The 7,462-nt window shown below is 37.5% G+C and overlaps 1 long non-coding RNA gene across 1 annotated transcript; it reads left to right on the forward strand.

Annotated features, from left to right (window-relative positions):
- The first annotated feature begins 1,974 nt into the window (after positions 1 to 1,974).
- Positions 1,975 to 4,359, forward strand: LOC115290816. Its single transcript, XR_003908226.1, has 2 exons — positions 1,975 to 2,062; positions 4,089 to 4,359. It is a non-coding gene; the product is annotated as an uncharacterized LOC115290816 (long non-coding RNA).
- The last annotated feature ends 3,103 nt before the right edge of the window (positions 4,360 to 7,462 follow it).

Consider the following 7,462-nt stretch of genomic DNA (forward strand, 5'->3'; position numbering starts at 1 on the left):
ATGAATCATATTCTTATAGAATCCCTTCTCCTTCAATTTGGGAAAATCTGTAACTTGCTTCTAGCCAATAGAAAATGGCAGAGGTGTTAGCATAGTCACTCCTAACTTTTTTTGTACCTTATATCAGAGTCTTTCTCAGGAGACCAGGGCAAGAGCTTCTCTTGCTAGCTATGAAGAAATCAGCTGCCATGTTGTCAGAGGTCCTATAAAAGGGCCATGTGACAAGAAGTGTGGAGGCCTCTAGGCCCTCTGTTGACAGACAGCAAGAAATTAGGTCCTTCGTTTTACAACCACAAGGAATTGAAATGTGCCAACAACTGCATAAGCTTAGGAGAGGACCTCAAAGCTCAGAAAGGAATGCAGTTTGGCTGACTTCCTGATTTAGCCTTGTGAGACTTTGAGCAAAATATCTGACTAAGCTGTGCCCAGACTCCTGACCCACAGAAAATTAGAGATAAAAAATATGTGCTATTTTAAGCCACTGAATGTGTGATAATTCTTTTCATGGCAACAGAAAACTAATATAGAAACTAATGTAAAAATTTGTCACAGAATCTAATTTAACTCAGTAACTTATTCACTCTTTAATCCATTCATTCAACAAATATTTGCTGAATGTCTACAAATACCATGCTCCATGCTAGCACTAAATATATAGTGCCTGAAATGCAGGAGATTACAGATGGAAAGTTAAATGGGCAGAAAATAGCCAAACACAGTGCACTACATGAATGTGAATAAGAGTCATACACGGGACACCTAAATCAGATCATAAGGAGCCCACATTGTGGTTAAGACCACAATCTTTGGATCTTGACCGACCTGAGTTTGAATCACAGCCCAATTACATACTAACTTCGTAATCCTGGGCCAGTGGCTTAAGTGAGGACTTTGTTTTTCCCATTCATAAAATGGTTGTAATAAGACCTACATTGTGGAGTTATTGTATAGACTACCTTAAATAATACATTATAACTACTTAGTGCATAATAAGTGCTCAGTGAATATGAGTTATAATTATTATTTTGTCTAAAAGAGATAATGCCTGAACTAAATTCAAGAAGAGGAGTAGTTAATCTGCTGAGGGTTAGGGAAAGTTAGGAGATTCCAAGAAAAAGGAAAAGATTTTAAAATAAGAACATAATGCATTTGGGGAACTGCTAGCACTGCAGTATGAAATATATCTATTGAGTATTCACATATGCCAGTCATCAATTTTAAAGCTTAGGATACAGATATGGACAATATTGCCTTTAAAGCATTCATTCACTCCATGGAGTGAATGCATACATACATGCACACACATACACACACACAAATGTAATACAAAGCATTGGGTAAGCATTACCATTATTCACCATATACAGGTCTTTTTCATTTCTGAGCACATGGGAAGACTATGCTTCCCCATCTCTTTAAAATTAAACATGACTAGAGGCACCTGGGTGGCTTAGACGGTTAAGTATCCAACTTTAGCTCAGGTCATGATCTCATGGTTTGTGGGTTCGAGCCCCACATTGGGCTCTGTGCTGGTAGCTCAGAGACTGGAGCCTGCTTCAGATTCTGTGTCTTCCTATCTCTCTTCCCCTTCCTTGCTCATACTTTGTTTCTCTCTGTCTCTCGAAAATAAATAAACATTAAACAAATTTTTAATAATTTAAATTAAATTAGATTAAACATGACTATCTGACTTGATTTAGTCAATTAAATATGAGTAAAACTAACATGGCATGCCTGTATGGAAGTATTTATTTCCAATACTCAGCTTTCTTCTTTCCTCTGCTCTTGCCTCATTGACTGCAAAAGTCTAAATAAGAATACTAAAGCCATTTGGATCACAGAGCCATTGCCCAGAGACCAGCTCTCCTAGAGTCTTGTCCAGATCTCTTGTGGTCTTTGGGGTACCACAAACTTTTATCATGTTAAGCCATCAGGTGTTTGGTTCTTACCTCAGCATAACTTGCCTATTTTTACAGATACATATATTGTTGCCCGAATCAGGTGATTCCATAACAAAGAAAATGAAAAGATGTGGCATTAGCAGAGGGCTTGGATGGTTGTGGTGAGTAAACTGACACTAGAAGCTACAAAGATGGTAACCCATGTTAAAAGCAGTTAGAAAATTCTGGCCAAAAGTAACATTTTAGAGAGATTGTGAGCATAATTAAGTTGTTGTAATATGGTAAAAGACTGAAACACAAAGTCAGTAGTGAGTGTTGACTGCAGTTGACTATGCCTGACATGGTACTCTGAGAAATAAATGAGCTGAAAAAAAAAGACAAATTTGCAAGAGGACAAGGGCAGATTGCTCCAAAATAAACTCTTTGGCATGCACATTATTTTGAGTTAAAAGCAATCAAACTACAAGATTCAGAAAAAGCCCTTTACCTTTCCCTCAACTGCCTAAAAAGAATTTAGAGAATCTGCTTCAGGAAGAGTGATCACCATAGATAACTGCATTACAATATAAACTAGGGGTGGTAAAAAAAAAAAAAAGAGGAATTTAGCAAAGTTTGTTTGTTATTAATTCCTCTCTATGTACCATTGTGTCTGTGTGGCCAGCAAGCATTTGTTTACCAAACATTTACTCTTTTTCATCTTCCTATGAGTTGCACTTCTTCCTTTGGAGTCCTAGACTTGTACACCCTTCTCCTTAGTTCAGAATGATATGGGTACTTCATTTTTCCTGACTATCTTTGGAATTTCATGTGTGTTTTGATTCTCCATCATATGAAACTTAATTTTATTTTTGCCTGTTACTCTGTCTCATGGCAATGAAATTCTTAGTCCAGCTAGAAGGAACTTGAAAGTTTGCGAAATTTCTTCCTCCCCAACACAAGCATAATATTTTTTTAAAAATGGAGAGTTCTAGAATTTCAGAGAATTTTGGTATTGCTTCTTAACCACAAACAGAAAAAGAAAATGAGGACTTCCAGAAAAAATGGCTCATTAAAACTGAATCTTGTACTGGAACCAAATTTAGGATTTGTCATCAGATCTATTTTGAAGATCTCTGGATAAATTAAAATAATTCAGGGAGAATATCAAATTTGCCCTGATGTGGTATCCAGTAAGTCTTTCTAATTGGTTAAGATGGTTCAGGGAAAAGAACCTAGAGTTTTTCCACCTGTGCATGACAGTCTCAGGACTGCCACTCAAGGAGAAGTTGGAGTAGTAGCTCATGAGGGTAAAAAAGTAAAAAAAATATATATAGCTGATTTGAAAATTAAGATTCAAGTCTTGAGGACTGTGTGTGGCTCTTGGTAGATAGAACAGCCTGGAATTGAACAGGTAAGAATCTAAGATTTTGAGGGAATCATATAGCAAAAGAATCATATAGGCTAGACTAAAAAAGACTGATTTTTAAAACTAAAAATTGATCCTTAGGCCCTCAAAAATCAATGGGAAGGCAGTGGCTGAGGAAATGTTGTAGCACCCAAAGAAGGCATTCACCAGCACTACTCTAGAATGATAATGGAATAGAAAGTTTCACAGAGGGAAGAGCGGAGAGCTTAAGAAAACAATAGACTGATGAATAGCATACAGGCCCTAGTCATACACAACATTCTCTATTGCCAAGGCTGAGAGTTATTGCAACATTTGCCCAGGGGGGTTTCAGTGTTTCAGTGTTGCATGTTATAACGTGTTATACTGTAGTATCTAGGTTATGTAGGAGAGATGCAACTTAATTAGTTTATAGAACTGTGCAATAAGAGGAGATATGCCAGGACCAAAGTGACCAAAGGCCTCACTCAGAGACCCTAGACTTGGAGTAGGATGCAGTTACTTGGTTAAACTTTTGAGTGATAATCCCTTAGGGAGGGGTAAATACTTTTGATGTCAGAAGGAAATTGAACTCACTGTGTGTTGTGTGATAGAATTAGGTAGTCATCAGGGCTATGCACCAGATATTTCCAGCTCTCCTCAGGCACATGGTTGGAGAGCAGTGCTTTGCCCTCTTGAAATTGAATGTGGCATTTGACTTGCTTTAGTCAATGAAATTTCATCAGAAGTGCTACAAGTTATTTCTAGTTTTAAGAGTCAGTATGCAAATCTGTCCTCTCTCTTTTTGTCTGCTTTGGCAACAGTGCTCCAGATGAAGGCCACTTCAGCAACCTGGGTTCCAGAGTGAGGATGATGTGAAGCAGAACTCACAGCTTACCTGTGGAAGATGTTTAGTGTGAATAAGTTCTTGCTATATTAAAGCAACAAGACTGTGGGATTTTTCTTTTAAATTAACAATGGTATAAGAAGCCTCATGATTTCATCCCTGCCTACTTCTCAAGCAATACCCCCAGTCATTCCCTGATACACATGATATCCTACCAGCACCAATAAACTACTTTTAAAATAAAATCACTATACAGTGTAGAGCATGGATTGGAGAAAGAAAAGAAACTAAAGAATCAGTCAGATTTATAGAAATTGATGACAAGTACACAAAGGAGAGCATAAAGAGTTAGAACATAAAAGTTTGAGGACAAAACAAGGGTATCTAAAAGCTGAATGGAAGAAGCTATTGAGACAGTAGGAGAGAGGCAAAAGACAACCTATCTGAGAAATTCTGCAGAAATCGATGGAAAAACATTTCACAGCTGACAAAGTCTACAGCATCAAGCCTGACAAAATGATGAGACAGGATGAGGATTAAGAAGATATAATGGGACTGGACAACTAACAAGCTTGTGTTGTCTTCAAGAAGTTTCTATGAAGTAGAGGATCAATAAAAGTCCGGAGGAGACATGGAGACAGAATGGGAAGAGGAAGGGAAAATTCAAGGACAAACATAAGCTTGTTCCTGGTAGTCACTGCCTCGTTCTTTCCAGAAAGTAAGTCATCCTCTCAGGTTGCTTTACCCCCTAGTGTGAGGTCTAGATCACACTAGGCCCATCCCAGGTGTGTGATGGTTAATTTTGGTGCTAAATCTCTATAATAACCAGTGTGGACTTAAAATCTAAGCTACCCCAAGCCAGAGAGTGTGCAAGCCTAAATCCCTGGATAAGTCTAAGTGGCTCTGTCTCTGAGGGTCCCTTAGAGTGGTAGAAGTAGCAAATATTTATTATGCTTCTTAGATCTGGCATTCCATTTAATCCTCATCACAGCTCTACAAGATATGTATTAAAGTCCCCATTGGGTGAGTAAGAAAACAAAGTCTCAGAGTGTTTAGATGACTGACTCAAGGTCAAACTTTTATAGTTTTTGACAAGATCACAATATCTTCTAGACTCCAAAGTCCAGGCCTGTGTCATACTTCTCAACTTGGGGTGTGGTCACCACTGGAGTACACATGACCCCTCACCATGACATAGAGGAAGAATTAAGGTAAACATGACACAATTTTTTTAAAGAATAAATCTATTTTACAGTGTAATTTAAAAGTTATGTAAGGGGCACCTGGGTGGCTTTATTGGTTAAATGTCCAACTCTTGATTTCTGCTCATGTCATGATTTCACGGTACATGAGATTAAGCCCCACGTCCGGCTCTCTGCTGACAGTATGGAGCCTGCTTGGGATTTTCTCTCTGTCCCTCCTTCCACCCTCTCAAAGTAAACAAAAACTTAAAACAAAGTTACATAAGTTTTTAAGATAAAACCTGAGACATCCCATTATCCCCAGACATTGGCCTACATGCTCTTTTGCCAGGGTGAGAAACACTGTATGTTCGTACTATCCAGAAAGACCTAGACTTACAGACAAATCTCTAAAGCAAGAATCACAAGGAATCAGTAGTGAGAGAAATTAGAGCCCAAGTGCTTGGCAAATCTCTCCCTGCAGTACATCTTTCTGAATATCAGGCTTCCAAGCGCACACAAGGTGCCTGGTCAATTGGAAAGATTACTTAGAGATATGTTGCTATCCCAATTTTTTGGCCTGGAAAAATGCCAAAAAAAAAAAAAAAAGCTTTTTTCCTCTTCACCCCTCCCCCCTCAAAAACTGATTCAGGCCAATTGAAATACAGACAGTATTGATATACATAGGCAAATGTCTATAATATCTGATTTATTCATTTAGCTTTATATACATAAAAACATATTTATAATATATTTAGCAATATTGTATTTGTCTAGACTTGCAATACTTGACACAATTCTATTCAAATGTCTCACATGCACCTGTTTTGCCCTCACCCTCATTTTTAAAAAAATATTTATTTATTTATCATTTGAGAGAGAGAGAGAGCTAGAACAAGAAGGGGAGGGGCTGAGAAAATGGGAGAGAGAGAATCCCAAGCAGGCTCTGCACTAACAGTGCAGAGCCTAATGTGAGGCTAAATCTCATGAACTGTGAGATCATGAACTGAGCCAAAATAGAGTCAACACTTAACTGACTGAGAAACCTAGGCACCCTCTCACCCTCATTTGATTCACTCTTCAGATTCTAACAGTTTTCCAGAGCCCATCATCTGTTTTACAATCTAAATTGGCTGAGAGTTATTTTTAATTTGTGTAGATGCCATCAGTGAAAATCTCATCCCAAGCCACAAGTACCCATCATATTTTTTTCAGGAATACATATTTTTTATTTGTCTCATAGGCATTTATTTGCAAATATCTGCTGTAATGCTCCCAAAATAACCTTTAAAACTTTAAGTCTTCCTTACATACAAAACTTGAAATTACTTGGTCATAAAAACAAGGATATAACCAAAGCTGTGTCAAAATTTTACTTTTCTTTTTCATCAGTTCTGTCAGCTGAGCTCAAAGTTTTCAAAATTAGCATGCCTTAAGGTATTTTCAAGCATATGAGTCCCAAAAGTCTTTATTATTCAAAATAAAGTAATTGAGGCAGTACCTTATAATGTGAAACTCTCCATCTCGTCTCCCTGAGTGATAACTGTTTAAGGTAAAAGAAAAACTCACCATGTAGTCAAACATAAATGGTAACTATTGATGCTAGTCTAAAACCCTGCCTCCAGAACCCAAGACTCAAAAAGGGAGTCATTAATTAACTTTTAATTCCAAAGTAGGTTATACCTTCATAACATGAAGAAATCAGCCATAGAGTAATAATAAATTTCTCTTCCTCCTGCCTCAATTTCCCCTCCCCTTGCTTGCCTATATTTGATTTCTATTCATAATTCAATTCGAGAGCAACTGATATCACTTGCTGAGCTGCTGCAAGCCCCAAATGAGTTGTGATTTGTAGTAGTAGTTTGGTTCACATCAACATGGCCTTTCTCTAAGGGAATGGCTTGCGAATGAGGGAGAATCCATTTCTGAGTGACTGAAAACCAAACTGAGATCAACAAACTTAGAGCCCCTGGAGCATATCATTTAAAAATCAAATAAAATTACATTCAGGGTCTTCATTAAAAGTTGACATTCTTTGAGTGATATTTACTTAATAACATTATCTGACATTCCCTGAGCTGATGTTTTTCTGAAATACCTCTGAGTAGTTCTTTCAATGCCTAATAAAAATGTTCTTCTATGCTGTTCACTTCCATGTTTATATTTCCAA

Source organism: Suricata suricatta, chromosome 4 (genome assembly GCF_006229205.1).
Source record: "Suricata suricatta isolate VVHF042 chromosome 4, meerkat_22Aug2017_6uvM2_HiC, whole genome shotgun sequence".
NCBI lineage: Eukaryota > Metazoa > Chordata > Mammalia > Carnivora > Herpestidae > Suricata > Suricata suricatta.